This window comes from Schistocerca nitens, chromosome 2 (genome assembly GCF_023898315.1).
Source record: "Schistocerca nitens isolate TAMUIC-IGC-003100 chromosome 2, iqSchNite1.1, whole genome shotgun sequence".
Classification (NCBI taxonomy): domain Eukaryota; kingdom Metazoa; phylum Arthropoda; class Insecta; order Orthoptera; family Acrididae; genus Schistocerca; species Schistocerca nitens.
Genome location: NC_064615.1, coordinates 704151073 through 704158989, shown reverse-complemented (window position 1 = coordinate 704158989; position 7917 = coordinate 704151073). Strand labels below are relative to the sequence as shown.

At 42.0% G+C, this 7917-nt stretch overlaps 1 pseudogene; it reads left to right on the top strand.

Moving 5' to 3' along the window:
* The first annotated feature begins 451 nt into the window (after positions 1–451).
* Positions 452–569, top strand: LOC126238444 (5S ribosomal RNA; annotated as a pseudogene).
* The last annotated feature ends 7348 nt before the right edge of the window (positions 570–7917 follow it).

The following is a 7917-nucleotide window of genomic DNA, read 5'->3' as shown; positions in this document are numbered from 1 at the left end:
TTGTCTCCCGCCGGCTGCTGCTTTGCTATGGCTCCTATTGTTCCCGTGGTTGGCCATCCGCAATAGCTGGCGCCAATCCGTGCAGCTCGATCACTGGCGTTTTCCCTGGCAGCAGTACTGCTGAGCTAAGCCGCTACGTGTAAGGTACAGATATCGATAATCAAAGAGTTACTGTGTCTGTAGACTTAAAATGTAGCATTGTTTTGTATTATTGAGATTGCAGTAACGAAGCTCAGATATTAGGATTGTTACATTGATTGCTCTGATAGTAAGATGAGATTCCCTTTCCTTACAGTTATTTCTTAAAGTCACGTTATGTAAATACTGTTGTGAACATTCATCAATTTTTTAAAGGGTTACTTCTGAATATAGAGTTTCATTCGAATTTTGCCAGAAGTCATTTCTTATCAGTTAAAATTATCACTTTTTATTCAGTTTATTATGTATGTAGGCCAACGGCCTTGCCGCAGTGGTAACACCGGCTCCCGTCAGATCACCGAAGTTAAGCGCTGTCGGGCTGGGCTAGCACTTGGATGGGTGACCATCCGGTCTGCCGAGCGCTGTTGGCAAGCGGGGTGCTCTCAACCCTTGTGAGGCAAACTGAGGAGCTACTTGATTGAGAAGTAGCGGTTCCGGTCTCGTAAAGTGAGCGGTGTGCTGACCACATGCCGCCCTGTAGCCGCATCCAGTGGGCAGAGGATGACGCGGCGGCCGGTCGGTACCGTTGGGCCTTCCAAGGCCTGTTCGGAGGGAGATTAGGTGATGTATGTACTCACATTGTACTTCGTGATACGGAATTTTCAGTCGTAGGTTTTAATGTCGATTTGCTGCTGTATGCTGTGCGCTGTTTACGAGACATCTATAAATATGTTAGAGAGGACACAGGGTAAATTGTTACATCATCATCTTAGAAACTTTGTAACATCAATACTGAATCACATTATCTACACGATACATACATTTACAAGTACCGGCGGATGTAACCTTCATGCTCTGTAGAGTTGGTTCAAATGATTCAAATGGCTCTGAGCACTATCGAACTTGACGTCTGAAGTCATCAGTCCCCTAGAACTTAGAACTACTTAAACCCAACTAACCTAAGGACATCACACACATCCATGCCCGAGGCAGGATTCGAACCTGCGACCGTAGCGGTTGCGCGGTTCCAGACTGTAGAGCCTAGAACCGCAAGGAATAACTTGTACGGTATCTATCTTAGATCGTTGTACCGCTCTATAAAGTGTTCCTCCACCAGCAATTCGCTGTTAAAACCATCGACGAGTCAGAATCTTCTTCGTGATTTTCTCCGCTCTTCTTCGCTAAGTACTAACAGAATTAACGCAGCTATTTTACGTGCGGCCATTTTCTTAAGGAAACTGTGTGGTTCACGAGCCAAATAAAACTCACAACGGCTGCTGGAGAACGCGTGAGGTCGTATGTTACGTCCGCGTCCACGTCCACGTCAACGTTAGCTGCCTCGTCCCATGTGACGACGGCTTAAGGGAGGGAAGCCGTGCGCGCCACCTGGCTGTGAATCGTGTAAACTGTGTGATCTCATTTTAAATGTCGCTGTACCCTAGGCGGAAATTGCGGAACAGCCCAGAATTTGCCTAAACGAGCGTGAGATACCGCCTAAAAGCCAGTCAGGCTGTCGGGTGCAACAGTCCCGGCTGTTAATCCGCCGCGTGAATTTGATCCAGGTCTGTCTCACCATCCTGTCTCGCAAGCAAGCGCGCTGTGTATTATGCTGTCCTAGCAGATCACGATAAAGTACCACTCTGGAAGCTATAATGATATGTTTATGACGTGTATCTATAAATAGGATGATGGGTCTGCCCGTAGCTTGGACGAATCGATTTGGAACGTCTCTTGAAAACTCCACATTCAAATTATATATTTCCGAGGTGAATCACTGCCCTCCTCGTCGAATCCTAACGTGTTGCAAATGGAAGCAGTCGACAAGCAAGAAACCGTTTATCTCCAAGACGCAAATCAGTTACCTTCGAATTTTATGCCTGCTTTTCTATCGCACCAAACAGTTTATTCTCTAGGCAAATTATCTGACTTGAAAGGGGCAATGTCCGAAACGACTCTTTTTACAACGGCTATAACAATTCTTTATCTCAGCAGCGAGTGCAAAGACATTCGTTACGATAAGGCAGGCTCAGTTTAAGGCATCCTAAACACGTACGGCAAAATTCCACGTGACATGAGTTCGACGAACGATAGGGCGGTTTCTGTGTGAGATCGACATTCCACATAAGTCACTGCACTTACGGAGGCAGAGTGCGGCAGAACGGACCTGCACAGTCTTCTGCGACACATCGTCAACACCATTTTCGTTAATGCTCTAATTTGCAATGTAAGTACTCGACCTGTTAAGTGTCCTACGGTTTCCTTATGCTGAATATATGTATTTACAATTGCGGAAGACTGATCTCATAATTCTGTGGAAAGTTGGTAATGCAATGCCCATATTAGGCGTCTTTCTGTTTTTTTTTTTTCTTTCCTCACACTCTAGCTAATGCTCGTGTTTATATGTGAAACCACTTGAATCATTTCTGTGTCGATCTGTATATTATGCTTCATATGCAACTGCAGCGAAGATGATTGGCAACTGAATGTAAAGCATTGATCGAATACGACGCGTGATCAATTTCCATATTTTTAACAGCGTTAGTTCCGTTTTCGTCCCGACTTGCATTATATTACATTGATGTCATACCTGATGATTAAAAATCAAACAATGGAAAATCCAGGTTGGAATGTAACAATATTATGAGAAGGAAAGTTGCTACTCACCATATAGCAGAGATGCTGTGTCGCAGATAGGCACAGCGAAAAGACTCTCACAATTACAGCTTTAGGCCGTTAAGGCCTTCGTCAACAAAAGACACACACACACACACACACACACACACACACACACACACACACACACACACACACGCAAACGCAACTCTCACACTCGACTGCAGACTCAGGCAACTGTGGCAGTCTGGTTTCAGTTGCCTGAGACTGCAGTCGTGTGTGTGAGTTGCGTTTGCGTGTGTGTGTGTGTGTGTGTTTGTGAGCGTGTGTGTGTGTATGTGTGTGTGCTTGTCTTTTGTTGACGAAGGCCTTAACGGCCAAAAACTATAATTGTGAGAGTCTTTTCGGTGTGCCTATCTGCGACACAGCATCTCTGCTATATGGTGAGTAGCAACATTCCTTCTCATAATATTGATGATTAAAAAGTAGGTTAGCACGTGCAGAAAACTAATATCTGATACTAGATCATAATAATGAATCACGGTACTTGGCAACAAATACTTTTTAAATTATTGAGATGAACAAACGGTAAATGATAGTACAAACATAATAATTCGTTTTGAACTGACAATGCGACGTAATCGTCGCGCTATATAGCGGTCTCTACGACTATAAGAGGACCTTAATAGAACTATCAGCTGATAGTACATGGGATGATACAGAAGTTCTCCGTGTCTGTGCACTCTGTCGTGTACCCTAGTTATACTTGCTTAAAAGGTCCGTGACGCTTCTGTTAGTTGATATACTTTCTGAGAGGGATGACATAGGGGATTCAGTATTAGAATCAGAATTTACAAGGAATTCGTAAGACTTACGATCAAATAAAGCAGAAGCGATAGATAATGTTGTTGTTGTTGTGGTCCTCAGTCCAGAGACACGTTTGATGCAGCTCTCCATGCTACTCTATCCTGTGCAAGCTTCTTCAACTCCCAGTATCTACTGCAACCTACATCCTTCTGAATCTGTTTAGTGTATTCATCTCTTGGTCTCCCTCTACGATTTTTACCGTCCACGCTGCCCTCCAATACTAAATTGGCGATCCCTTGATGCCTCAGAACATGTCCCACCAACCGATCCCTTCTTCTAGTCAAGTTGTGCCACAAACTTCTCTTCTCCCCAATCCTATTCAATACCTCCTCATTAGTTATATGATCTACCCATCTAATCTTCAGCATTCTTCTATAGCACCACATCTCGAAAGCTTCTATTCTCTTCTTGTCCAAACTAGTTATCGACCATGTTTCACTTCCATACATGGCTACACTCCATACAAATACTTTCAGAAACAACTTCCTGACACTTAAATCTGTACTCGATGTTAACAAATTTCTCTTCTTCAGAAACGATTTCCTTGCCATTGCCAGTCTACATTTTATATCCTCTCTACTTCGACTATCATCAATTATTTTACTCCCCAAATAGCAGAACTCCTTTACTACTTTAAGTGACTCATTTCCTACGCTAATTCCCTCAGCATCACCAGACTTAATTCGACTACATACCATTATCCTCGTTTTGCTTTTGTTGATGTTCATCTTATACCCTCCTTTCATGACACTGTCCATTCCGTTCAACTGCTATTCCAAGTCCTTTGCTGTCTCTGACAGAATTACAATGTCATCGGCGAACCTCAAAGTTTTTATTTCTTCTCCATGGATTTTAATACCTACTCCGATTTTTCTTTTGTTTCCTTCACTGCTTGCTCAATATACAGATTGAATAACATCGGGGATAGGCTACAACCCTGTCTCACTCCCTTCCCAACCACTGCTTTCCTTTCATGCCCCTCGACTCTTATAACTGCCATCTGGTTTCTGTACAAATTGTAAATAGCCTTTCGTTCCTTGTATTTTATCCCTGCCAACTTCAGAATTCGAAAGAGAGTATTCCAGTCAACATTGTCAAAAGCTTTCTCTAAGTCTACAAATGCTAGAAACGTAGGTTTGCCTTTCCTTAATCTAGCGTCTAAGATAAGTCGTAGGGTCAGTATTGCCTCACGTGTTCCAATATTTCTTCCCCGAGGTCGGCTTCTACCAGTTTTTCCATTCGTCTGTAAAGAATTCGCGTTAGTATTTTGCATCCGTGACTGATTAAACTGATTGTTCGGTAATTTTCACATCTGTCAGCACCGGCTTTCTTTGGGATTGGAATTATTATATTCTTCTTGAAGTCTGAGGGTATTTCGCCTGTCTCATACGTCTTGCTCACCAGATGGTAGAGTTTTGTCAGGACTGGCTCTCCCAAGGCCGTCAGTAGTTCTAATGGAATGTTGTCTACTCCCGGGGCCTTGTTTCGACTCAGGTCTTTCATTGCTCTGTCAAACTCTTCAAGCTGTATCATATGTCCCATTTCATCTTCATCTACATCCTCTTCCATTTCCATAATATTGTCATCAAGTACACTGCCCTTGTATAGACCCTCTATATGCTCCTTCCACCTTTCTGCTTTCCCTTCTTTGCTTAGAACTGAGTTTCCATCTGAGCTCTTGATATTCATACAAGTGGTTCTCTTTTCTCCAAAGGTCTCTTTAATTTTCCTGTAGGCAGTATCTATCTTACCCCTAGTGAGATAAGCCTCTACATCCTTACATTTGTCCTCTAGCCATCCTTGCTTAGCCATTTTGCACTTCCTGTCGATATCATTTTTGACACGTTTGTATTCATTTTTGCCTGCTTCATTTACTGAATTTTTATATTTTCTCCTTTCATCAATTAAATTCAATATTTCTTCTGTTACCGAAGGTTTTCTACTAGCCCTCGTCTTTTTACCTACTACACCCTCTGCTTCCTTCACTACTTCATCTCTCAAAGCTACCCATTCTTCTTCTACTGTATTTCTTTCCCCCATTCCTGTCAATTGTTCCTTATTCTCTCCCTGAAACTCTGTACAACCTCTGGTTTAGTCAGTTTATCCAGGTCCCATCTCCTTAAATTCCCACGTTTTTGGAGTTTCTTCAGTTTTAATCTACAGTTCATAACCAATAGATTGTGATCAGAGTCCACATCTGCCCCTGGAAATGTCTTACAATTTAAGACCCGGTTCCTAAATCTCTGTCTTACCATTATATAATCTATCTGAAACCTGTCAGTATCTCCAGGCTTCTTCCATGCATACAACATTCTTTTATGATTCTTGAACCAAATGTTAACTCGATAGATAATATTCCATTGGAATTTCTAAAATCATTGAAGCAAGTGGTAACAAAAAGACTATCCACGTGGGTGTGTGGAATGTTAAGACTGGCGATATACTATCAGACTCCCGGAAAAACATCATCCACACAATTCCAAAGACAACAAAAGCCGACAATTCCGTGAATTGTCGTACCATCAGCTTGACAGCTCATTCGTCAAAGTTGCTGATACAAATAAAATACAGAAGAACGTATCTGTTAGATGACGATCAGTTTGGTTTTTGGAAAGGTAAAGGCACCACAGAGGCATTTCCAAAGCTGCGGATGATAATAGAAGGAAGACTAAAGAAAAATCAAGATACATTTAATAGATTTGTCAACCTGGAGAAAGCGTTCGACAATGTAAAATGGTGCAAGATGTTCGAAATTTTGAGGAAAGTAGGGGTAATCAATAGGGAAAGACGAATAATTTACAAGATAGTGATGTAATCTTTCGCCCGTACTGTTCAATCTCTTCATCGAAGAAGCAATGACGAAAATAAAATAAGGTTCAAGAGTGAGATTGTTAAAATTCGGCGATGAAATTGCTATTCTCAGTGAGAGTCAAGAAGAATTGCCGGATCTGTTGAATGAAGTGAACAGTCTAATGAGTTCAGAATATTTAACGGGTCAGATATCACTAAGATCTCGTTCCGACCTAGTGGCCTGAGAACATGAAGATTTTTGCATGACGGCCACCGCCTGTTTTGTAAACACAGGCAGTAATGAGTAAGTCAACGACAAATCGCACGCCTGTATGAAGCCTGTTTCTGTCATATACCGCCTACAGGATCATGAAATTTAATGCCTTAAAAAGTAGCATATATTCAGAGAAACTAACAGATTGATGGTAGCAATGTATCACGTATCTGTACAATTTTATAACTGTACGAAAACTGCACAATCATTTACTCTGGCTTTGCCGGATAGTACCGAAATGAATAAATTGTTTTCTTCGCCAGTATACGTGCTGATTAGCCTCAAGAAGAGAGATAAAACTGTTTCAACTATTCTTGTGTCGTAGATATAACAAGAAATATAACAAGAAATAACTGTTTCGGTCCGTTAATACGAATGAAACTTGTTATGAGGTTTCGAAGTTGTTAGACCTATTTCTTTTTTCGGACAGCTTTGACAGGTTATCAGGCTACAAAACTTCTAATCCTACTTCTCCTGTACCCACTTCCTCTATTCTACTGTCGTCCATTACTGATTTACTGATATGGAAAACGCAAAACATATAATCGCGAATGATCGCTGTTACGAAACGGTGCCGGAATTCGTTCCTTCTGACTAAGTAAATCCAAACTGTTAAGAATAGAATTTTTTTTATCGAATATGCGACTAGGTTGTTGCCTGAAACTTCCTAGCAAATTGAAACTGTGTGCCGGACCGAGACTCTAACACGGGACCTTTGCCTTCCGCGGGCAAGTGCTCTACCATCTGAGCTACCCAAGCACGACTCACGACCCGTCCTCACAGCTTCAATTCTGCCAGTAACTCGTCTCCAACCTTCCAAAGTTTCATATCAGCGCACACTTCGCTGCAGAGTGGAGATCTCATTCCAGCTTGTTGCCTGTCTAACTGCCATCTGTACATCCGTAGCAGACCAACGGAGTTTCGAAGAAAGCTGTTGCGGAAAAAAAATAAAAAATAAAAAAAAATATCGAGGAAGAATTTCCATTCTCTGCTCTCCCATTGTTACCCGAACTGTCTCTATTGATATTAGAACAAACTTACTTCAGTTTTTTTCTAAAATGGTTAACGCTGCAACTTTGTTTCTGTGGACAGCATTTTTTTTGTAGTGACATTTATGTTTCCTAATTAGCCAGCCGTCTATAGTACACTGACTGGTGTTTGCTGCTGTGTTTCTCCTTGTAGACCCGCTGCGCTGTTATCCGCCAGACATCACACCATGAAGACGTCCGTGGCTC